The following is a 26,016-nucleotide window of genomic DNA, read 5'->3' on the forward strand; positions in this document are numbered from 1 at the left end:
GGTAACAAATTAACACACAAAGCTCAGTGGCTTAACACAAAAAAGGCCTCTTTTTTGTTTTTTGTTTTTGTTTTTTCACTTATACTGTGTATCCATTGTGGATTGACAGGGACCTTTATCAGTCAGGGTTCAACCAGAAAAGCAGAAGCAGTAATATATGGAGACATTTATTTCAAGGTGTTTGCTTAGGCAATCGCAGCTAGCTAAGGGAGTTGGAAATCTATAGGGCAGGCAGACAGGAAGGGAAGATCACAAGCCAGCATCACAAGACACCCTGCTGGCTTGAGTCCTGTGGAGTCTCTTAGAGCAAGGAAGGCCTAAGCCCGCTTTTAAAGGACTTGCTTCATTAGGTCAGGCCCACCCTAGATCATTTCTCTTTTGATCAACTTAAAGTCAACTGATTAGGGACTTCAATCACATTTGCAAAATTCCTTCACAGAAGCACCCGGATTCTTGTTTGATTTGGTAACTGGGGACTGGAGTTCAGTCTAACCAAACTGATGCATCAGAAAGCATCAACTGTGTCACATAATTAATCAGACCCACTAACTGGCAGAGGAACACCCACAGAGGAAGAGCCAGAGCGTCTCACACGAACAATTACATGTTGCAGGCCAAAAATGACATATGTCACCTCTGCTCATAATCTTCTAGCCAGCACTGGTCCCACAGCCCTTCTTAACTGCAGGGGTGGCACATTGCTTCTCCCCAGTGCCCAGAGGAGGAGGAGGCCTGGAGGTGAGTCCACCCCAGCTGTTGTCTCCGAACCTTCGATACTGCCCTGTCTGTGGTCATTTTACTCTCCTCCACTCTCGTTCCCAGACTTTACCAAACAGAAGCCCCTTCCAAACCCACTAAGCCCTACCTACCTGGAGAAAACTTAAAAGCTTACATCTGAAATTGCAGGAAACACAAGTGCATCTGAGGATGGAATGCTCTAGCCAGAAGAGGCTGGCTCCACTAAGGTTAGGACAGAAGGCTCAGGCCTGTGAGACCCTGAAGTTCACAGATATTTGTGACCTTCTGCATACTTTGTAGTACTGAGACCTCCACCTGGTGGCCTGCAAAGGACCACCTATTTGAGCATGGAGGCAGCATATTGACAAGCCCTCCTAACGAGAAGAATAGGCACCTTTGATTTACCGGACTCTAACATCTTGCATCTGTGAAACTTACAAAAAGCAGAGGATTGATTCAAAGTGATAATGATCCATGGTCACTGCCAAACAAGAGCTGTCAATATAATGCTGCTGTAAGTTCAGATGAAGAAGTCTGAGCATCCCAGACCAGATATGAGCCTTTTTCTTTCTCTAACATTTATTGAGCACTTGCTGTGTGCCAGGCACTGTGCTGAGCACTTTGCATAGAAGCTTTCCTTGAATCCTGGCAGCAACTCTCTGCAGCAAGTCTATTGTTGGATGTATCTTGCCTAAGGCCACAAAACCAGTAAGCAGTAGAGGCAAGATTCCTCCTAAGGCTATCTGGTTACAAAAACCTGTCTACCTGTGGCCAGGGCCACGCTCCACATACTATTGTGCAGGCGATGCCCCACAGGACAGCATCTGGCTAAGGGAACAACTGGGGGCTCCACAGACACCGGGCCTGGGACTGCATGAGCTTGAGAGGGGGCCTTCTTCTAAATCTTCCAAAGGTGCCACGTGGCTGGGGGTAGGATGGGGGATCCCCGCTAACCTCTGGCCCTCTCTTCTAAAGACCACAGATCAGAAAGGAGCCCTCCAATTCCCTGATTGCAGGCTCATCTCCTGATGGTCACAGTTGAGCCTTACAGTGAGTATATACTTGTGGAATGCTAATTGTCAATCAAGAACAGTTCTGAAGAACCTATTATGTGTGCTAAATGCTATTGGAGGATGGGAGATACACAGGACATGCCTCAAACATCAAACTGTTTACAATCAATAGGGAAACCCGTACAAGCTCATACTAGTTATGCAAAGTAAAGTACAATCACAAGTGATGGGGACCCACAAAAAGTATAAGGTGTTCAGAGCACCCTCGGAGCTGGAAGGGCTCATCATTCACTCAGCCTCAGAGGAGAAAGGAGAGATCTTCGAGGCCAGCGGGGCATCCAGAGCCAGGCCCAAGGTGGCACAGTGCAAGCTGTATTGGGGGACACCTCTCCCACTCACACAAACCAGCTTCTGTGTGCAGACAGCACAAAGGTGCCCTAAGCATAACTTAAGGAATTCAGGTCTTCAGGGCCACATGCAGAGGTGCAGCCACCCAGCAACCTGGCGAAAGAAGGGGCAACAGCCTCACTGCAGAGAAGGGGCACAATTCAGAGCCCGCCACGGAGAAAAGTAAGGCTCTCTGCACAGGTAGCACGGGGCCTGCAATTGAAACCTGTGTCATGCTTGCTAGTCCGACTCCCCTAGTCCCGGCCACTCACCGTGGGCTCCCCTGTCCCCAGGGCCCACACTCCTGGCTCTGTGACTCCTTCAGGGCACACAGCACAGAGAGGAGGTCTCAGGAGCCTCATGATGGTCACACTAACAGGTGGGGCCTTCGCTTCCATCCCCTCTCGATACTCACCTGCTACCCCTGACCCCGCTCCTTTCTTTGAAAGTATTGGAGAAGAAAATTATCTTAGACAGAATCCTTCTTGGCACCTCTTGCCCCTCACCATAATCTTCCCCTTCCTGCCCCTTCCCCAATGCCATTCTTCCCCCAACACACACACACACACACACACACACACACGTTCCCTCTCACTCTCACCTCCCTTCCCTCCCCCACCCCTTCCCCTCCATTTGTTTCAATGAACAGCCCCTTTTATCTATTCTGTAGGTACAAATGAAGCTGTCAAATTTGATCAGGCGCTTGATATGACAGGCTGTGGGAGTCAGGACCCCTTGAACAGAGTGGGCCTTGTCTGTCACAGTCCGCCTGACACTTCCCATAATGCCCAGACTGATGAGATTCTGAGTAGGGCCCAGCACATTTTCAACTCTATTTTGGGTGAAAACCCTTCTTGAAAGATCTTGAAAGGAGCTGGCAGTTCAGCCGCCCGGATGATTAATGAGGGTTGGCTCTGCGGGATGGATTTCTCCTGGTGCCAACAGCCGGCCTCCAAACAGGCTAGAACGTGTTGCTGTGGACTTCCCCCAGCACTTCCCCTCATGGTGACACCCCCCAAAAAACCTTTCCCATTCCCCAGGGCGCCCCTCACCTCTACCACAGCCCCTCTGGCTGTGCATCTCCCGCGGCCCTCTCTCGTGTTTCTGAAGTGGAGCAGCCTTTGCATATGGAAAAAGTTAGGCATCACAGCTGAGTGAGGCCTGGCTGAGTGAGCCAGGCCTGCCAGAAATCTGTGCAGAGTGGCGGGGCGCTAAGGGAGGGTGGAGAAGGAACAGAAGGGGACGGTGACCCAGGCTCTCCTTCAGCGTACGTCCCATGCCCTGATGGTCAGGGACAGGCCTCTCGACTTTCTCTCTATGCAACTCAGGAGCTCTAGGGACAGAAACCATGGAGTGTCTAAGGCCCCAAAGGGATACAGCATCAAAGTCCCTGTTTTTCACTTACCCCACAGTATTTCTCAAAGGAGACACTCTTGATATTTGGGCAAGACACTTCTGTATTGAGCAGGACCCTTCTGTGCAGGGTAGAAGGTTTAGCATTCTTAGTCTCAAGACACCAATTTCTTGTAATGCCTCTCAACCATGAGGACCATCAGAATAATCCAGACGCCCTTGGCGGTGATACCAGCCTGGGTTGAGAGTCACTATTAGGGTGAAGAGCCTCTCTTGCCCCCACGTACCTTGAGAGCTACGCCCACTTCTGTGTCTCCTTCCACTCTCATTTACACCCCTCAAGCCACTCAGCAGGGAGAGCACTTTGAAAGAGGAGTAAGGAGATGAGGGTGTTCTCCCATGCACCCCTTTTTTTTTGAGGCAGTCTAGCTGTGTCACCCAGACTGCAATGCAGCAGCCCAATCTCAGCTCACTGCAGCCTCCACCTCCCGGGTTCAAGCAATTCTCCTGCCTCAGCCTCCCAAGTAGCTGGGATTACAGGCATGCGCCACTATGCCCGGCTAATTTTTGTATTTTTAGTAGAGACGGGATTTCACCATGTTGGCCAGGCTGGTCTCAAGCTCAAATGATTTACCTGCCTCAGCCTCCCAAAGTGCTGGGATTACAGGCATGAGCCACCACACCCAACTCTCCCATGCACTCTTAATGCTAACTTTCCGTCTTTGCTGGTTCCTTAAACCACCCCTGCTCTAGACTCTGTTCCCCCACCCGCTTGTTTCCCTGTTTTCCCAGCAGCCAGCAGCTCATTCATACTTAGGGAAAAGCATGGTGCCCACAACTTCTTTGGGGTTTCAAGCTCAGCATCCTTTGGGAATAGGTGGGTGGAGGGCAAGTGGGGTTCAGAACTTGCTGTTTCTTTTTGGAACATTCATAGATTTCTTTTTCAAGCCCAGGGTACCTCTGTCAGAGGAGAAGGTGGGTCACTGTTATAGGGTTGTCACCCACATGGCCAGGCCATGAGGGAGGCTTCCCAAGAGCCTATGCTCCTCACTCCCCATTTTTTTCTCTCCCTGTCCCTTATGGAAAGGGAGAGAAAGAAAGAAAAAAGAAAGAAAGATGGCCAGGTGCAGTGGTTCATACATGTAATCCCAGTACTTTGGGAGGCCAAGGAGGGAGGATTGCTTGAGGTCAGGAGTTCAAGGCCAGCCTGGACAACATAGAAAGACCACATCTCTAGAAAAAAATTTTTTTTGTTATCTGAGTGTGGTAGCATGCACCTGTAGTCTCAGCTAATCTAGAGGCTTATGCAAGAGGATCACTTGAGCCCAGGACATCAAGGCTGCAGTGAGCTATGATTGCATCACTGTACTCCAGCCTGGGTGACAGAGCAAGACCCTGTTTCAGTTTTTAAAAAAGGAAGGAAGGAGGCCAGGCATGGTGGTTCACGCCTGTAATCCCAGCACTTTGGGAGGCCTAGGCGGGCAGATCACAAGGTCAGGAGATCAAGACCATCCTGGCTAACACAGTGAAACCCCATCTCTAATAAAAATACAAATAAAAAAAAATAGCCAGGTGAGGTGGCGGGCGCCCATAGTCCCAGCTACTCAGGAGGCTGAGGCAGGAGAATGGCATGAACCAGGGAGGTGGAGTTTGCAGTGAGCCGAGATCATGCCACTGCACTCCAGCCTGGGCAACAGAACGAGACTCCGTCTCATTTAAAAAAAAAAAAAAAAAGGAAGGAAGGAAAGAAGGAAGGAAGGAAGAAGAGAGAGAGATGGAAAGGTAGAGAAAGGGAGAAATTCTATGGTTTCCCCACCCCAAGCTACTGGATAGATGCCCAACCAGCTCTGAGATCATCCAGCCCACAGATGGACCCAAGACCACCCATTCATTTGTTCAGTACCATTTACTGAGCATCTACTACATGCCAGGCACTGGGCTAGATTCTGGGGCTATAATAGTGAGAGAAAAGACATGCAGCTCCTGCCTTCATGGAGCTTACAGACTAATAAGGAGACAAAAGTAAACAAATCAATATACAATTATAAGTTGTAGTAGAGACAAAGAAAAAGTACAAAGTGTTGTGTAGTGCACACAGAGAGGGTACAACAAGGGACCCCTACTGATTAAAGTCAGGAAGAGTCTCTTTAGGAATGTGGCATTGAAGCTGAGGTCTGATGGGTGAGTGCGGTTAGCCAGGTACAGAGAGAAGAGTGTGTCAAGCTGGGGAAAGCCACACATGAACCCCGGGCAGATTCCCCTGTCATGAAGGTGATTTCCCTTTTAGCTGTACCTTCATGGAAGAACAAAATTCAGTAACTCAGCAAAGCCCAGGAGGAACCAGAAGAGGGACGAGCTGGGAGTGGGAAAGGAAGCCAAGGGTGGTCCAGGTTGCCAGGTGCAATGGCTCATGCCTATAATTCCAACACTTTAGGAGACCAAGGTGGGCTGATCACTTGAGGTCAGAGTTCGAGACCAGCCTAGACAACACGGTAAAACCTCATCTCTACTAAAAATACAAAAAATAGCTGGGCGTGGTGGCGTGAACCTATAGTCCCAGCAACTCAGGAGTCTGAGGTGAAAGAATCGCTTGAACACTGGCGGCAGAGGTTGCAGTGAGCCGAGTTCGTGCCAGTGCACTCCAGCCTGGGTGACAGAGTGAGACTCCATCTCAAAAAAAAAAAAAAAAAAAACCGGGGTGGTCAAGGCATGGCATCTGAGCACCAAGGCAAGGGAGTGGGGGAACAGAGACTGAGTCTGTACAGGATGGGATCTCTCAGTGAGTTTCAGGGCAGCCCCAGGAAAGAGCCTTAACTTGTCCAACTCCTACAGCTATGGTGTGGACAGTTGCTCATGGAGACAAAAATTCAAATCATCATCACACAAATCAGTTTGTAAGTACAAGGTTCTTGTTGGGAGTGTGAAGCTGGAGAGCAACTCAAGCCTTCTCTCTTCCAGAAAGATAGTGTTTAATGAAATATACAAGAGCATGCTTCTTACTTTTGGAGGTGCATAGGCCTTCACCGGCTCCGCATTGTCTAATAGGGCCAAATTTTACACCTAGTACTTGAGTCCTCTCCAGATGTCCCGGACGTATCTTTCCACTGCCCCTACCAGAACACATGACAGGAGCCAAGCGCAACCACTCACTGTTTCCTGGACACTGAGCTCTGGCAGTGAGTTGCTCCTTCTTCCTCAGCTCCCCTCCTCACATAGTCACGGCTCTCATTTTTACCCTGAGAAGTCGCAGTTTCCCCTTGGTTTGTATATCCTGAACTCCTTATCTCCTTGACAGTTCTCTTTGGGAGTGCCTCTCCTCTCCCTCCACTGGGCCATATGTTACTTAAAGGCAAGAAAGTCATTTTATTCCTCTGTGTGTCCTCTGTGCCTGGGACAGTGCCAGTCATGCGGTGGGGCCTCTACAAATGCTTGCAGTGTTCCAGTCATTGAAAACCACTAAAGGGCTAAAACCTGTGTCAATGCCTTTGAACTGAAGTCATCAGTTGGGTGAGGGAAGAGACCTGGGGGGTGAAACGTAAAGGAGAAATAATAGAAACTGTAATCAGAGGCCAGGCACCGTGGCTCACGCCTGTAATCCCAGCACTTTGGGAGGCTGAGGCGGGCGGATCACCTGAGGTCAGGAGGTCAGGCCAACCTGACCAACATGGTGAAACCCCGTCTCCACTAAAAATACAAAAATTAGCCAGACCTGATGGTGGGCGCCTGTAATCCCAGCTACTCCGGAGGCTGAGGCAAAATTGCTTGAGCCCAGGAGGCGGAGGTTGCAGTGAGCTGAGAATGCGCCTCTGCACTCCCACCTGGGTGACAAGAGCATCTTGTGGGAGTCTTCCCATAGAAAGAAAAGAAGAAAAAGAAGGAAAAGAAGGCAGGGAGGAAGGGAGGGAGAGAGAGAGAAACAGAGAAAGAAAGAGAGGAAGGAAGGAAAGAAGGAAGGAAGGAAGGTAGGAGAGAGAAAGAAAGAGAGAAAGAGAGGAAGGAAGGAAGGAAGGAAGGAAGGAAGGAAGGAAGGAAGGAAGGAAGGAAGGAAGGAAGGAAGGAAGGAAGGAAGGAAGGAAGGAAGGAAGGAAAGAAAGAAAGAAGGGAAAGAAAAGAAAGAGGTAGCCATGATCAGGAAGGAGAGGAAGACGGCATGCCATCTACTGAGGGCCCAAGGCCTGGCTATTGCAGAATACTTTCTTCTCCAGTCAGCCTCCCCTGTCCAGAACAGGAAGGAAGGTCCTGGGGGAAGAGGACTCACACTAAGGACTCTAGGCATGGCTACAAACCCTAGAGGTAGGCAGAGAGGACCCCCTGGGCACAGGGTGGTCAGTGACCTCCATCTCTACCAACTCGCCATGGCAGCTGAAATGATGCCCTCGAGTCAGTCCTTGGAGTTAAGGAATTAAATCCTAAAAAAAACACCATAATCCATGCCCAGGAAAGGGATGGAGGGAGAAGACAGCCCTTTTAATACATCAGTGTCCCCCCAACATGTTTGGGAATAGCCAGCTTCTAGAAAAACAGAGGCAGCATCTGAAGGGAATGAGACAGACCATTGAATGGAAGAAGGAGCCAGGTCAGGCAGGCTCTGAAATAAGAACATTTTCCCAGGAAGGGCAGCTTCAGGATTGACACCCTGGGAAGGCCTGGCAGCCAGGCAATGCACAGTGAGAGTCCAGGGCTCGAGTGCTTCCCTGCCACAGTATGGGGTTCTGTGGCAGATGCTTATCTCCCCCGCAAAGGCAACCACCATGAGGGCACAGGCTTTGCCTATGTGTTCGCTGCTGTAGCCTCCGTGCCCAGTCTGTGCCTGGCAGGTAACGGGTTCTCAATAGATATTTCTTGAATGCATGAATGAATGAATAAAGCAAGGTCCTGAGAATGGACCCCAAAGAGAAACTAGTCCTTCCTCTCAATTTCGCAGAGGGATCCAGAAGACCTGCCCAAAGTCAGGCCCAAGTTGCTGAAAGCAATACCTGAAATGAGTCAAGTGGGCCTTCTCCCAGAGATAGGTCCACATCTGAGCAGCTGGGGAAGGATCGCACTTTACAAACTTACCCCAGCACCTCTTGGAACAGGACTGAGCTCCCTGCTGTCTTTTAGGATTTCTTCAGGGAGAAAAAGAATTTTCCTGGCCATTGGGCCAGAATATAAAAACAAGGCTACATAAAACAGGCCTAAGAGGGAAAGAGCAGGCCAAAAACAATACGCTTCTCTCTCCCCTTGTTTTTTCAGGACCTCAACTTCTTTTCCCAGTGAGGAGGAGGAGGAGCAGGAGGAGGAGGAGCAGAGGGTAGAAAGCCCAGTGACCCTGTGCCTCCTTGCCAGGACAGAGGCCCTTGCAGGCAGGGAGTCAAAGAAAACTTTTCCGAGACTGATTACCAAGAGGGTAACTAGGTACACAGAGCACATGTGAACAGGCTCCTCGTTTCCAATTCAGGACTGTCAGATGGTGATTAATGACTAACAGCCACAGAGCAGCCTTGATTGCCAACTGCTGTATTGTTAATCCTGACATTTAATGAGGCCGGACACAACTCCAGCACAATTCCACACCATCATCTGCAAATAGCACTCGACGGACTTAATTGGTTAAGTATTTGTGTGTGTGTGTGTGTGTGTGTGTGTGTGTGTGTGTGTGTGTGTGAGAGAGAGAGAGAGAGAGAGAGAGAGAGAGAGAGAGAGAAGGGGAGGGGAGAGAGAGAGAGAGAGAACAGAGAGATATAAAGAGCAAAAGAAAGGGGCGAGGTCTCTGTGAGTAATTGTGCCCTTTGTGGGCATCTATATTTTAATGCATGTAACCGTGTTATCGCATGAGTCATCTGCGATATAACCTTGGTCCCCAACAGAAATGTCCCTAATAGGGTGAAACCTCCCCCCACCACCCTCCCCACCCCGCTCCATCTGACCCCTGCCTCGGTGTCCTTCCCACCACCATCACCACCGCTGTCTCTGAGGAGCAGCTGGAAACTGGCATGTTTGTGAAGTTAAAGCACATGAAAGGAAGTTGAAAGAAGAAGTTGTCTTGAAGTGGGCCAGCATCCAGGGCTCCTGAGAAGGCACTTTTTCACTGGACTCTGATCAATGGGGCTTTGGCCCGCCTGACTGGGTGGTTCCTCCTCTGCCAAGAGAGAAGTATGTTTCCCCCATTCCGGAACTCAACGCTTTCTTAGGAGATGAACAGAATTCACCTTATTGTTCTAAAAACAGAGTCCCAGGCAATAGGGACAGAGAGACTGGCCCAGCAGGGGCTCTCTGGGCCAACTGAGCAAGGTGACAGGGCCCAGGAAAGGAGCTGTTGGCTGCACAAGGGCAGATGGAGTCAAGGAATCAGTGTTCGTGGGATCCTGGCTGTCCCCACAGTGTCGTGGCTGGACCTTACCAGAAGAGAAGCAAGTGAGGCACAGGTAGCCGGCCACCTTGTGCAGGAAGTGTTCATAACAAAGGCACTCAAAGCAGCAGAGACGTGGGATGCTGAGGGACCAAGCGAGCAGAGCAGACAGTGAGGGCCACAAGTGCTTGGAGGGGTCAGCGGGGACCCAAGCATCCAGAAAAGGTGGGGAGCATGCAAAGGGGTCCGAAAACTGGAACCCTCAGTGGAAAGCACTGAGACCTTTATTCAGGTGAGGTTTGGGATGAATTCATTCCCACGGACTCCTTTGAAAGGCTCATTCCTCTAAGTATGGCTTTCAAACCAGTAGTGTCACCATTACCTGGAAGCCCTTTATGTTATTTTATTCTGTTTTGAGACAGAGTTTTGCTCTTGTCGCCAAGGCTGGAGTGCAATGGCACAATCTCAGCTCACTGCAACCTCTGCCTCCTGGGTTCAAGTAATTATCCTGCCTAGCCTCTCAAGTAGCTGGGATTACAGACATGCACCACCACCCCCGGCTAATTTTTTTTGTATTTTAGTACAGACAGGGTTTCACCATGTTGCCGATGCTAGTCTGGAACTCCTGACCTCAGGTGATCCACCGGCCTTAGCCTCCCAAAGTGCTCGGATTACAGGCATGAGCCACCGTGCTCAGCCTGGAAGCCCTTTAGAAATGCACTCAGTAGAACTGTGGTCGCTAGAGGCGTGGGGAGGGCAGGGATTGGGGAGGGAGAGGTTGGCTAACAGACACAAAGTTACAGCTACATAGGAGAGAGCAGGAATAAATCCTAGTGTTCTATAGCACTGTAGGGTGATGACCATTAACAAGAATGTATTGTATATTTTCAAATAGCTACAAGACAGGATTTGGAATGTTCCCAACACAAAGACATGATAAATGTTTGAGGTGATGGATATGCAGATTACCCTGATTTGATCATGACACATTGTATGCAGTTATCAAAATATCACATGGTACATCAATTGTACATCACAAATATGTACAATTATTAGGTGTCAATCAAAAAATAAAACTTTTTTTTGAGACAGAGTCTGCTATATCACCCAGGCTAGAGTGCAGTGGCCCAGGCTCATTGCAGCCTCCACTTAATGGGTTCAAGCGATTCTTGTGCCTCAGCCTCCCAAGTAGTTGGGACTATAGGCGTGCACCACCTCACCCAGCTGATTTTTGTATTTCTCATAGAGACGGGATTTCACCACGTTGACCAAGCTGGTCTCAAACTCCTGGCTTCAAGTGATCTGCCCACCTCAGCCTCCCAAAGTTCTGGGATTACAGGCTTGAGCCACAGCGCCCAGCCAAAAAATGAAACTTGTTAAAATGGAATGTAGACTCACAGGCCTCATCCCGATCCATGACTCTAAATCTGCATTTTGACAAAATCCCCTAAGTAAAGTTCAAGTGTGAGGAGTGCTGCTGTAAATGCCATGGTCAAGAAGCCACACACAAAAGCCAGGCCTGACCTGGTGTCTAGTAGTCCCAACATGTGTCCACTTTGCTACTACAAGAAACACAGCCAGGTGTGATGGTTCATGCCTGTAATCCCAGTGCTTTGGGAGGCCTGAGGCAGAAGGATTGCTTGAGGCCAGGAGATCAAGGCCAGTGTAGACAACATCCCAAGACCCAATCGCTATTAAAACAAAAAAAAATTGCCAGGTGCAGTGACGCATGCCTGAAGTCCCAGCTACTCCGGAGCCTGAGGTTGGATGACTGCTTGAGCCCAGGAGGTTGAGGCCGCAGTGAGCCGTGACTGTACCATTGCACTCCAGCCTGGGAGACAGAGTGAGACCCTGACTCAAAAAAAAAATAGAGTATGTTTTTTTATATATATATTTATATTTATATATTATATACTTATATTTTAATATATATTTATATTTTTATATGCATATATATTTATATTTATAAATATATATATGACCATGGCATATGTGTGTGTGTATACATATATATGTATATAACACTGTATATATAATATTCTGCTTTTTTTGCTAACCATTATGTTTTAAGCTTTTTTTTCCATACAGCCTCAGCATTTTGATGACTGCATGATACTCTTAGGCTATTTCTACTTTTTCTCTATTTTAAATATATATTATGATTTTTTTAAAAAATCATTGTGGCTGGGTGCGGTGGCTCACGCCTGTAATCCCAACACTTTGGGAGGCTGAGACGGGAAGATCACCTCAGAAACCCCATCTCTACTAAAAATACAAAAAACAGCTGGATGTGGTGGCGCATGCCTATAATCCCAGCTACTCGGGAGGTTGAGGCAAGAGAATTGCTTGAACTCAGGAGGTGGAGTTTGCGGTGAACCGAGATCACACCATTGCATTCCAGCCTGGGCAACAAGAGCAAAACTCTGTTTAAAAATATATATATATATTGCATAGAGCCCAGGCGCGGTGGCTCACGCCTATAATCCCAGCACTTTGGGAGGGCGAGGCAGGAGAATCGCCGAAGGTCAGGAGTTCAACACCAGCCTGGCCAACATGGTGAAACCTTGTCTCTACTAAAAATACAAAAAATTAGCCTGGCGTGGTGGCAAGCACCTGTAATCCCAGCTACTCGGGAGGGTGAGGCAGAAGAATCGCTTAAACGCAGGAGGCAGAGGTTGCAGTGAGCCGAGATTGCGCCACTGCACTCCAGCCTGGGTGACCGAGCAAGACTCCATCTCAAAAAAAAAAAAAAAAAAAAAAAAATTGTGTATGAGTTTGCTAATTAGTTGGATTTAGAGGTCCTATCTCTAAAAAACTAAACTAAAATAATAAATGCTACTGGGTCTCCTTTCCTCCCAGGAGACCAGGGTTCCCCATGCCTTCCCTGCCTCACTTCCCTGCATGGCCCCTGAAACAGGGCTGGGACACCTTGGGGCATGGGGTGTGGCAGGACAGCAGGACATTATTGGGCCTGAGCACTTGGGCCTGGGCCTGGCCGCAGCTGAAAGGTCCTGGGTGGCTCTGCAATGCTTCGCCACCCATGCGCTGGAGGGCTCGGGTCACAGGAAGGGGCAAGCACCTTGCTCCTGGGGTGTCCCACGTGCAGGTCTTTGTTCCCAGCCAGTGGTTGGAACATCAGCACCCCACGCTGAGGAATTCCGTTCATGACTGAGGCCCCCTGTAATGACCGCTGGCCGCCTTCATTCCAGCAGGCATTCCTTGCCCGCTTGATACCCCCGCTCCAGACACCCTAACTGTGGGAGGGGCAGCCTCAGAAAATGATAATTAAAAGCTAATGTTTCCCCTTGTGACTCTGGGCCTCCGGATGTCCCTGCAGTGATCCCACCTCCCAAATCCTCGGCCTGAACCATCACCTTGTCCCCACCTGGGCTCCCCTCGGCTTCATTAAATGCTCCTGTGTCCTCAATCCAATCGCCCTCCCCATTCTGAAAGTGTAGGAAAGAATGTGGATAGAACCAAGGGCCCCCGGTTCCCGTTCCAGCTCCTCTGCTTCTGTGTGACCATGACAAAGCACTTCCCATATCTGTGCCTCGGTTTCCTCCATATAGAATCAAGGGATTGGATAAAATGGATGATCTCTGAGGTCCTTTGCAGCTGTGACTCTGTGACTTTATTTCAGAGAATTATCACTGGGCCTAAATGAAATAAGATCATGGATATTATAAAACACTGAAAAGGTTTAAAACTACACATATATATGACACACAGAGGAATAAGGAGTCTCCTTTTCTTTTTTAGTTTTATTTATTTTTTTGAGACAGAGTCTTGCTCTGTCACCCAGGCTGGAGTGCAGTGGTGCAATCACCACTCACTGCAGCCTCGACCTCCTGGGCTCAAGAGATCCTCCCACTTCAGCCTCCCAAGTAGCTGAGACTACAGCCATGTGCTACCACGCCTGGCTAACTTTTTGGATATTTTTGTAGAAACTGGGTTTTCCCGTGTTGCCCAGGTTGATCTCAAACTCCTGGCCTCAAGCAGTCCTCCTGCCTTGGCCTCCCAAAGTGCTGGGATGACAGGCATGAGCCACCACACCTGGCCAAGAATCTTCTTTTCTCTAATCCCCCAGCAGTATGTGTCCTTCTAGTGTTGTTTTGTTTCATGGTCTGTTTTCCCTGCCAGATTGGGAGCAACATGAGGGCAAAATGGAGGTGGTTTTTTGTTGCTGTTTTTTGGTTTTTTTGTTGTTATTGTTGTTGTTTGAGATAGCATCTCGCTCTGTCACCCAGGCTGGAGTGCAGTGGCGTGATCTTGGCTCTCTGCAACCTCCGCCTCCCAGGTTCAAGTGATTTTCCTGCCTCAGCCTCTTGAGTAGCTGGGCTTACAGGTGTGCACCACCATGCCGGGCTAATTTTTGTATTTTTAGTAGAGGCAGGGTTTCACTATGTTGGCCAGGCTGGTCTCAAACTCCTGACCTCAGGTGATCTGCCCACCTTGGCCTCCCAAAGTGCTGAGATTACAGGCATGAGCCACTGCACCTAGCCTCTCTATTTTTTAAATCCCCTCTCAATAACTAACACCCACAGAAGCTGCTCAGTAATGTTGTTGACTTGGGGACAGACTGATAACCCCCCTGGCTGCTCATTCATTTAAGTGGACTAGTAAGAAGCTTAACAGAAAAGTAGTACCTTTGCTTCTTAGGAGGGGAAGGGAAAGAACCTCTTTTAAATATATCTTACTTCTTTCAAGGAAAAAAAGTAGTTTGGTCCCTCAAAATTAGTTGTATTTGGAAATTCAAATGGAATTTTTAATACTGCCTTGCAAATAAACACATATCAACATGCCCAAGGCTTAATTCCATTCCCCAGGCTCTTCTTAAGTATACTGTGTGCTGAATGCCAACCCTCTACTCAATAGTTAGAGAACACAGAAGAGATACTATAAAGTACTAAAATTTTTAAAGTAAACATAGCAGAACTTAGATATCAAAATAAATATTGTCCCATTTGAAATGTCCCTTTGGAAGGTTATACACTCATTCTAATATGTTGTGTTGCTCAAAACTCTTTGGAACGTTTTGAACGCTATCTTTAAACCATCAGATTTTTAATTGACAATTACAAATCTTTATGTGGTGATTAGCAGGGGAAATGTCTCTCCTGAAGCCAGCCCTGGTGAATAAGCTGGATGATCAGGCTTATTCAGTCAGGTCAAAAATCTAAATAATGTGTGTCTTATAATGAAGTTCTTAATGAGCACATGATAGTCCTGTGTGGCCTTCCAACATGAATCCACTGAAGGTCTTCTTTCTCTGAGTTGCATAGGTTCAGCTGTGTCTGTAAAAATCAGTCTCTTGACAGATCTTCTTCTACCCTGGTCCTACTCTCCACCTCCCAACTCCCATCATCTATTCTCAACACTGCAGCCAAAAGATCTTTTAGAAACAGAAGTTGCTCGTTGGTTTGAAAACCCGCGAGAGCTCCCATCTCATTTGGAGGAGTGGCCAAAGTCCACAGGGCAGCTTCTAAGACCTAGCTCCCTGGGCCCTCTCCAATCTCCTTCCACCCCACCGTCTCCTTCAGCAGCTTTGGCTCCAACCACATGGCCTCCCTGCCGTTCCTCAAACACACTAGGATGCTCCTATTTAGGACCATTCTCTAGCTGTCCTCTGTTTGGAAACTTCTCTTCCAAAAATCCACTTGGCCAGCCCCATCATTTCCTTTATGTTTTTGGTAAATTATCACCTTCTCAATGAGACATACTCTGACTTTCTATTTAATACCTCTATTAATAGTGCCTTCTTTTCATAATGTCTTCTGCTTAATACCTTCCAGTTAATAACTTCCATTTAATGACACACAGACATGCACGGACACATTCACTCCTTAGCCCCAGGACCCTGGCCTTCTTCTCATTTCTTCCCTGGTGTTTATCACCTTCTACCATAATATCTAATTTATCTAATATTATTTATAGTATATCTTTTTGTCTGTATGCTCCTGTGAGAACTAAGCTCAGGAAGCCCAGTATCTTTGTCTGTTTAATTAAGTTTCAAAAGCCTAGAACAGGCGCATAGCTGGTACTCAATAAAAACATGTTGAATTGAATTGGATTGGATTGCATCAAATCGAATTGACTTGAATTGCATTGCATTGTGTTGAATAAGTCCCAACTTATATAAAGTATACTCCCTGCCTTCCAGTTGCTTTATATCTGATTGAGATAACTAGTGACATACACATGAAAGTGACTGAGCAGTACACAGCAGTCCAGGACTAAGTGGAACTTGCAGTGATGCTGCAGGAACCCTGGACAGATGAGTGCTGGCTGCAGGAGGAGAAAGGACCTGAGCTGAGCCTCCCATCTAGTCAAGCAAACCCTCTCCTTGTCCCCAGCACAGGCCGTGCTGTTCCAGCCTCTACTCATCTGCTCACGCTGGCCCTCTGCCTTAAGTCCCCCACCTTTCCTGCACACTTACCTAAATGCTATCCACCCAAGTCCCCTTCCTCCTCACCACTTTCCCTGATTACTCCAGCCCTCCTCTGAGCCCCTGTAGCTCCTATATTTTGTTTCAGATCATTTAGCCTTTACATAGAACTGTTCTGTGTGTGTGTGTGTCATTTCCCCAGCAAAGAACCACATCTTTTGCTTCTCTCTTCTAAACAGGGACAAGGGCTGGGCACAGTGGCTCATGCCTATAATCCCTGCACTTTGAGAGGCTGAGGTGGGTGGATCACCTGAGGTTAGGAGTTCAAGACCAGTCTGGCCAACACGGTGAAACCCCATCTTTACTAAAAATACAAAAAACTTAACCAGGCGTGGTGCATGCCTGTAGTCCCAGCTACTCAGGAGGCAGAGGCAGGAGAATCGCTTGAACCTGGGAGACAGAGGTTGCAGTGAGCTGAGCTTGCACCACCGCAATCCAACCTGGGTGACAGAACGAGACTCCATCTCAAAAAATAAACAATAAATAAATAGTGCCAAGCACAGCACAAGTAGTGGCACCTGGTACATGTGGCACCAAGTGGTTAGTCAATAGGCAGAGAAAAAAGGAAGGTGGCTTTCCAGGAGAGGTAAACCTCAAAAACAAAGATACCATGGTGTGAACTGCCATGATGAGTTTACAAATATGACACCAGTCTTCTCAACCCAAGCTGAGGCTTGTATCACCTGAAGAGCTTTTCCCAAATATCTCTGACTGGGCACAGTGGCTTAACCCTGTAATCCCTGTACTTTGAGAAGCTGAAGCGGTGGATCACTTGAGCCCAGGAATTCAAGACCAGCCTGGGCAACATGGCAAAATCCTACCTCTACTAAAAATACAAAAATTAGCTGGGCATGGTGGTACGTGCCTGTAGTCCCAGCTACTCAGGAGGCTAAGGTGGTGGGATCAATTGAGCCTGGGAGGTAGAGGCTGCAGTGAGCTGTGACTGTGCCACTGCATTCTAGCCTGGGTAATAAAGCAAGACCCTGTCTCAAAAACAAAAATTCCCTGGCCGGGCACAATGCCTCATGACTGCAATCCCAGCACTTTGGGAGGCAGAGGGAGTCACTTGAGCCCAAGAGTTCAAGAGCAGCCTGGGCAACAAAGCAAGACCCTATCTCTACAAAAAAATTACAAATTAGCCAAGTGTGGTGGTGCATGTCTGTAGTCCCGGCTACTCGAGAGGCTGAGGTGGGAGGACTGTTTGAGCCCAAGAATTTGAGGCTGCAGTGAGCTATAATGAGACCACTGTACTCCAGCCTCAGCGACAGAATGAGACCCCAACTCAAAAAAAAAATCTCCTTTTGGGGACCTTACCCCAGACTAATGTTATCAGATTATCAGGGAATGTAGCCCAGGCATCGCCAAGTGATTCTAATGTGTAGCTGGAATTAAGATCATTGCATTAGAGAAAACATAAGGAGGCCAGGCATGGTGGCTCATGCCTGTAATCCCAGCACTTTGGAAGGCCCAGGCGGGCGGATCACTTGAGGCCAGGAGTTCGAGACCAATATGGCTAACATACCAAAACCCCATCTCTACTAAAAAATACAAAAATTAGCGGGGCATGGGGGCCCACAGCTATAGTCCCAGCTACTCAGGAGGCTGAGGGACAAGAATCACTTGAACCTGGGAGGCGAAGATTGTAGTGAGCTGAGATTGTGCCACTGCACTCCAGCCTGGGTGGCAAAGCAAGACTCTGTCTCAAAAAAACAAAAAGATAAAGGGGTATATGAGAAATTGGGAAGCCGGCCTAAAATGCTGTAGTTGTGACTATCCCTCCTTTCCATTTTGTTCCTATGAGTTTGTCATAGGAATTTGTCTTTGTCAGGGTAGCTTGGACGGATGAACTGTGGACAGATGTGTCCATCCTCTGCCTAATGCTATAATGAGTAGCAAGAGGTCAGAGAAGCTATGGAGAGAGCAGAAGGCACCAACAAATGTGGCCAAGGCCAGGGGTCATCTGCACCCACGGAATGCAGAAACATTTGGAAAAACTAGAGGACTCGTGTAGACCACTTGACAATTTTTGTTGCAATTTCTCTCCTTCCTTGGTTGTTAGCACTCAGGTTACTTGCTCATGCCTGCCCAGCAGAAGAGCTAAGAAGTGTGTAAATTATCTCAACGTTACTCTTTCAGGAATTCCTGGCTAATTCCTTACACTCCTGCTCCCTCTACATCCTAGGAAACTGAGCAGAAGTTGAATCTTCTCTCTTAAATGTAACTTGGCTCACATGCACTGAAGAGCATGCAAGAAACTTGAGTGACAAAATTAGCTGGGTGTGGTGGTGGGTGCCTGTAGTCCCAACTACTCCGGAGGCTAAGGCAGGAGAATCACTTGAACCCCGGAGGCAGTAAGCCAAGGTCGCGCTACTGCACTCCAGCCTGGGTGACAGAGCAAGACTCAGTCTCAAAAAAAAAGAAACTTGAGTGACAGAAGTCCTCATCCTAGTCTGGTCTGTAGATGTCCTCTGCTCCATCTCTCCTCTCCTCCCTCCTTTATGTAGAAAACTTAGAGACAGACCAAGAAACTAAGCAGCACTTCCTGTTGATTGATTTCAGAGGCACCTGTGCAGACCAGGCCTCTCTTCCCACTGCCCTGACTGCACTCTCACACATGAAGCATCAATATCACTATTACCAAACATCACTCTTCCCCTCTGCCACAGCTAGAGATGGGGCTGAAAAGCCGAGCTCCTCTGAGAAAGGAAACGAGGCTTAAATTCAGAGTGAGACGGAAAAAACTGAGATGAAAACTTTTCCTGCGAGCAGGATCTGCTTATTTGGAAATGGTGGGAAGGGAAGGGAAGGGAGGGTGGGAAGGGAAGGGAAGGGAGGGTGGGAAGGGCAGGGAAAAGGAACATAAAGGAAAATATGTTGGCACCTAGTGGCTGAAGGAGGGAGAGAAGGGTGTGCCAGGGAACGAGGGGGCGGGTGTGGAAAGATGAGGCCTGGGTGCTCATGACAGCCTTCCCTGACTCCATGAGCTTGCCAAGTCCCAGCCCTAGATCCCAGAGGGGTCACAGCCGAGGTCCCAACTCCGGAGGCCACTACCTTTCATTTTCTTGCTCCCCAGTCTCTGTGCCCGGAATCACTGTCTGCCAGTCTCTGGCCAACCTGTAGCCTCTCCGTGCTGAAAACAACCCCCTAAAAAAGCCAAGGGGGAAGGACCCAGCACACAGCCGCGAACCACAGATACACTAAGAGGTAACTCTAAACTCCAGAGCTGGGCCCAGGAGGAGGGGAAGGGTGGAGGGGGGATGAGGTTTTTCCACTTCCATTCGCAACTGTCAGGCGGGTGATTAATGACCAACAGGTTTGGAATCGCCTCTATTGCCAGATCAGTATTGTTGCCCATGACAGCTAATGAGGTTGGACAGGCTTCTCCACACTGAGCTTTACGGGCCCGCTCCCTCCCCTGCAGAGCTCACAAGCCCTGCCAGCTTTTGTACACTGGAATGTTCAAGCCCCACCCCCCTTCATTCCTCCAACACCACCTCCCCCCAACTCTCTGAACCACCATCTCACCCCAGAATCTTGCCCATCCACCAAGGAAGCTGGGTAGTGAGGCTGCAAGCCCCAGCCTGCTCAGAGATACCCATCTGTTACACCCACACCCCCAAAAGCCCCTTTCCCATTCCCACTCAAGTTTGAGCAATGGGGCTGGAAGGAAGGAAAAAGAATGAAAGCGAACATTTCGGCCCTTGGGTTTAAGATGACAGAAGGATCTCTGAACACTTGCTTTGGACAGTCTGGCCAGCAAGTTTAACAAGGCCATTCCACAGCCAGCTGTAAAATTCAAGAAGTATTTTATACACTCACGGCTTCAATCTGGCAGATGTGCTAAGGGGGTGAGGATGGAGGAATGAGAGAACTTGGGAAAGGTGATTTAATAATAGTTAATAATGATTTTTAACCAACCACCTTACGCCTAGATACACAAAGCCAGGTGTCAGTGCAGAAATCAACGTGGTCCTAGGTCTAAGGGTAAGGAAATACTGGCTTTGTTTTCTGCTCTCTTACAAATAATATTTACCTTTGTGCTAGTTGACATCTTGATATGGTTAAGCACATGTTTGCCTGTGGTTTAATATTTGAAGGAATTGGAGCAACATAATAAGCAAACAGCATAAAAAGGCCAGAAAGACCCCCTCAGCTTAAAAATCTATTACTTTTCAGTGTGATATAAATGTATTTTGCTTCTGCTCAGAGCAATTTCCTAGTTTACTCTTATTAAACCAGAAGACGGCTTAGCAGAGTTCTTGATTTATGAAACACATACTAGATTCATTAAAACCTTAAAAGATTTAATACATTTTATCAAGACATTAAATCTGTGCAGGCTTTTTAAATTAAATACCTGCCATATTTCATCCCCCACACCCTGCACACTTACTTAAGAACACTAAAATGTGGACTGACAAACATTATGGGTGTTTCAGGCCTGATTTCTAAGTGGCAGTAAAGTCCTCCCCTCCAGGATTTATAGCCTGGCTTCTCCCCAGGTCTGGTCTTCCAAAGAACAACTGACTCTCCTCTTTAGAATTTGGTTGGGTAGGATGAGCTGAGATGTCGATCACACACACACACACACACAAACACACACACACTTCTTCCTCTCCCATTACAAAGCCAACGTTCCTATTCTCATGGGTTCTCTAGGACCCCACCCTTCAACACCACTCACCCATCTTCTTTCTTCTTCCAGAACTCCTTTTGGCCTCTGCTTCCATGCAGACATACTCCTACCATCTCCTTCTCTCCCTCCCCTACTCCCCTGACTCTTAGCCCATACAGAACTGCATCCATGTAACACCTGCCACACTTTGGGAAGCAAAGCTTGCCCTCTTATTCTTTTATTCTTTTTTTTTTTTTTTTTTTTTTTTTTTTTGAGACGGAGTCTCGCTCTGTCGCCCAGGCTGGAGTGCAGTGGTGCAATCTTGGCTCACTGCAACCTCCGCCTCCCAGGTTCACGCCATTCTCCTGCCTCAGCCTCCCGAGTAGCTGGGACTACAGGTGCCCGCCACCGTGCCCGGCTAATTTTTTTGTATTTTTAGTAGAGACGGGGTTTCACCGTGTTAGCCAGGATGGTCTCGATCTCCTGACCTTGTGATCCGCCCGCCTCAGCCTCCCAAAGTGCTGGGATTACAGGCGTGAGCCACTGCGCCCGGCCTGCCCTCTTATTCTTAATCCCCTCCTTTTTAAGTCTATCCACACCACAGTGGTTCTCAGCTAGGGGCAAATTTGTCTCACGCACACACGACTGGGGACATTTGGCAATGCCTGAAGACATATTTGGTTGTCACAATGAGGTGGGGGTGTTGCTACCAGCATCTAGGGATAGAGGCCAGAGAATCTGTTAAATGTCCTACAATGCACAAGCCAGCCCCTCTACTCCACAGCGTGGAAAAAAGAGAGAAAGAGAAAGAGAAAAAGAAAGAATGAAAGAAAAGAAGGAAGGGCCAGGCACGGTGGCTCACACCTATGATCTCCGCACTTTGGAAGGCCAAGGCAGGAGGATTGCTCAAGGCCAGGAGTTTGAGACCTGTCCTGGATAACACAGTGAGACCTCATCTCTACAGAAATACAGCCGGGCATGGTGGCGTGCATCTGTAATCCTAGCTACTCAGGAGGCCGAGACAGGATGATCACTTGAGCCGAGGAGTTCAAGGCTGCAGTGAGCTACGATTGTGTCACTGCACTCCAGCCTGAGTGACAGAGTCCCTGGATCTCAACTAAGTAAATAAAATAAAAGAGAGAGGGGGAATGAAGAAAGCGAGGGAGGGAGCAAGAGAGAGGGAGGAAGGAAAGAAGGAAGGGAGGGAGGAAGGGAGGGAGGAAGGGAGGGAGGGAGACTGTATCTAGAACCTTACCAGGCATAAGTGGTCTTCTCAACTCTCCTTCATTGCTTTCACACTTAGGATTGTGGCTCATAGATAATAGTTGTTTCAATAAATATTTACAGAGTCAAACTAAATCTCTGTCCTAACACACTGACATTTTCCAAAATCAGAAATGTAAGGGAAAAAAATACTGGATTTACAATCAGTTGATCTGCCTGTGACCTTGAGGAATCGTTGAAGCCCTCTCTCCTGTGTGTCCTTATCTGTGAAGTGGAGTTGTGGTGCTATTACCTTCATGGACTATTACGAGCATTCAATGAGCTGGTGTAACTGACAGCGCTTTTACATTCTAAAAGGTCATGGGATGTTTATTATTTTTGTTGACAAACACTTATTGAGTGCTTATTGTATGCCAGGAATTATGTTAGACCTTCGGGGGTGGGACGGGTACAAAAATGAATAGACAAAGCTCCTGCCCTCGCAGATCTTACAGTCTTGTAAGAAGCACAGACAAAAACTAGAATGTTTCAGTGTATTATAATCAGTGCTGTATGACAAGAATGCACAGGATATTGTGGACACAGATAAGATACACTTAGAAGGGTCTTCAAAGATGAATAAGGCCGGACATGGTGGCTCATGTCTGTAATCCCAGCACTTTGGGAGACCTAGGTGGCTGGATCACTTGAGGTCAAGAGCTCGAGACCAGACTGGCCAACATGGTGTAAACCCCGTCTCTACTAAAAATACAAAAATTAGGCAGGCATGGTGGCACACGCCTGTAATCCCAGCTACCCGGGGTGCTGAGGCAGGAAAATCGCGTGAACCCAGGAGGTGGAGGTTGCAGTGAGCCGAGATTGCACCACTACATTCCAGCCTGGTCTGGGCGACAGAGGGAAAAAAAAAAGAAAAAGAAAAAGAAAAAAGAAAGAAAGATAGATGAATAAGAGCTGGTCTAGCAAAATTTAAAAAAGACTGCAGAATAAGATCATAAAAGCTGCAGGTATAGGTAGGGGATCACATCATTAAAAATCTTATATGAAAAGTTAAGAGGATTTGAACTTTTTTCTATAGGAAACCTATTATGGTGTTTTTAAGCAGAAAAGGTATCCATCAAAGAACACATGGGGTACACTGTAGACAACACACTGATTTAAGGGCAAATGGAAGGTGGGGGTGAGGAGATGGCTAACATTAGATTATTACAATAATCCAGGTGATAAAGCCCTGAACTGCCTGGAGAGGAAAGTACAGGGTCAAGGAATAATTACGATGGATGGGACAGATTAAAGACAGTGGCTGAGTGTCTAGCCTGGATGGTTGAGTGAATGGTGGCGTCTTTAGTGGGAGGAAGATATTTGAAGGGAACTATGAGTTCCGTTTTAGAGATGATCCGTTTCTCCCTGTCCAAAATCCAAAAAAATGGTATTCTAGTATGTAGCTTGTGGTTATCAATATGCATTTAGGAGCATCACCAGTGACCACATAATTAGAATACGGAGAACACAAGAGGCCTTCCAGAAAGAGAAGATAGAGAAAAGAAGAGCAGTAGGGGCCGGGCACAGTGGCTCACCCCTGTAATCCCAGCACTTTGAGAGGTCGAGGTGGGTGGATCACTTGAGGTCAGGCGTTCAAGACCAGCCTGGCCAACAAGGCAAAATCTCATCTCTACTAAAAATACAAAAATTAGCCGGGCATGGTGGTTGACACCTGTAATTCCAGCTACTCAGGAGACTGAGGCAGGAGAATCACTTGAACCCAGGAGGCAGAGGTTGCAGTGAGCTGAGATTGCCCCCTTGTACTCCAGCTTGGGTGACAAGAGCAAAACCGTCACAAAAAAAAAAAAAAAGAAAAGAAAGAAGAACAGTAGGTCAAGGACAGAGTTCTGAGGAATAGTTGAAGATGAGTTCAAGCAGAGATTAAAAATAGGAACACTCAGACAAGTAGACAGAAACCCAGGAGGGAGGGAATCATTCACAGAGGCCAAGAGAGGAAGAGTCTAAGAATTCAGGGAACCAATCAACAGCACCACGTGCATCAGAGAAAGCGACTGAAGGGTTAAGAACAAGGGAATGGAAAGTGAGGAAGTAATGACATCAAGTGTAGACTACTTTTTCAAGAAACTTTGCTCAAAGAGAAGGAGACAAATCAGGTAAGAACTAGAGGCTTACATAGGATCAACGGAGAGGCTTAGAGGGAAGGGCGTGGAGAAATTGCACAAGATTATAGGCTGTGGCTAAAGAACTGGTAGAAAGAGGAGATAATTAAAGGCTCTAGGTCCCTGAGGAGAGAGGAGGGATGAGATTAAGAAACCAGGTGAAAAAAGATTGGCCTAGAATAAACATGGGTTACCTTATCCTCTGAGACTCACACCGCTGTATACAAGGTTTCTTTTATGTATAGCAAAAAAGAAGTCTATCAATGACATGGAGAGATGTGTAGATAAGTATATGTAGATAAAATTTCATACAATCTTTAAAAAAAAATTCCTAATGTTACTATAAATTCAGAGTTGGAGGGTTAGAGATGTCAAAGGAAAGGTCATCCCAGGCACATCAGGCCAAGCCAAAATGCAACTGCCAGGCTTGTTGGAACACAATCTCAGGGTCACAGGCTACTCTTCTCATCATCCTCCAAATGCAGTAGGAACCTTAGCCAAGCCCCCCTTCTGGAGACTTCTTCTCCTTAGACTTCTCTACAAGTAAAATAATTGGGTTGGATTAAAATCATAGGCAATAACCTATCTGTCTATCAACAGGTGAGTGGATAAACAAATTGTTGTATAGCTATACAACGAAACACTACACAGCAATAAAAAGGAATGAACTCTTGATAAACTCAACAACATGGATGAATCTCAAAATAATTATTCTGTGTTTCCAAAAAAGCCAGACCCTCCCCCCCTAAAAAGGGTACATACTGTACAATTCCATGCATATAAAACTCTACAAAATGCACACTAGAGTGGCAAAAGCAGATCAGTGGTCTTTTGAGAATCGAAAAGGGGGTGTCCCAAAGGGGTGTAAGAGGGAGAAATTACAAAGAGGCATGAGGAAATTTGGAGCCATGATGCATGTGTTCATCATACTGATTGTGGTAATGGCTTCACAGGTGTTTGCAAGTCAAAACTAAATTGTAGACTTTATGAACAGTTTATTATATGTGGATTATATCTCAATAAAGCTGTAAAAACATGTAATCACAAAATGACCTTTAGCTGACTTTGAACTCAATTTTTTTCCTGATGGCTCTTTGATCCCTTTACCCAATTGCCTTGAAGAAACATCATTGGCCCCAGGCAAATATGCTTTTGTTCTCAGAAGGCACCAATCCTGGGTTTTTGCAATTGAAAAAAAAGAAAAGAGGAAAAATTTCTGAGCCCCCTTAATAAGTAAGATACAGTTCATTCCTCTTCCCATAAGCTCACCAAAATCTTACTGGAATCAAACATTCTAAAAGATTATTTCTATTCCGTGTTTTAGAGCCTAAAGTAAAAAAGATAAACTTTAAATCAAACAGAAACTTTTTCCAGCAACTTCCACTCTTGTGATACTGAACTGAACTGAAGCAAAAGATTTTAAGAGTTGCCTGAATCCTTTGGAGTTAACCTGGTTATTGACTTAAAAAGTCTAATTGTGAAATTGACTTAAAAATCCCTAATTGTGAAAGAAGGGGTCTCTTCTCTCTTTGGAATGACATTCTCACTAACAATTTTCTTGATAAGAGGACCCAACAAACAGCAATAGAAATAGAAAACTATGGATTGCTAGGTGAGAGTATTTTTTAACCTGCTTCAACCTACAACTGCAAAATGAACTGGCCCAATTTAATTAGAAAAGTCTCACAATTTCTGACCACTGATCTACATTCCTGAAAGGTTCCATGTGAAATAAATGTGGTGTGTGTGTG

The 26,016-nt window shown here is 47.1% G+C and overlaps 1 long non-coding RNA gene across 1 annotated transcript; it reads left to right on the forward strand.

The window, feature by feature from the left end:
* Window positions 1–9,699: 9,699 nt before the first annotated feature.
* Window positions 9,700–26,016, forward strand: LOC104679660. The gene is made up of 3 exons (XR_750353.2): window positions 9,700–10,114; window positions 19,341–19,471; window positions 25,590–26,016. It is a non-coding gene; the product is annotated as an uncharacterized LOC104679660 (long non-coding RNA).

The sequence above is a fragment of the Rhinopithecus roxellana genome, chromosome 9, assembly GCF_007565055.1.
Source record: "Rhinopithecus roxellana isolate Shanxi Qingling chromosome 9, ASM756505v1, whole genome shotgun sequence".
NCBI lineage: Eukaryota > Metazoa > Chordata > Mammalia > Primates > Cercopithecidae > Rhinopithecus > Rhinopithecus roxellana.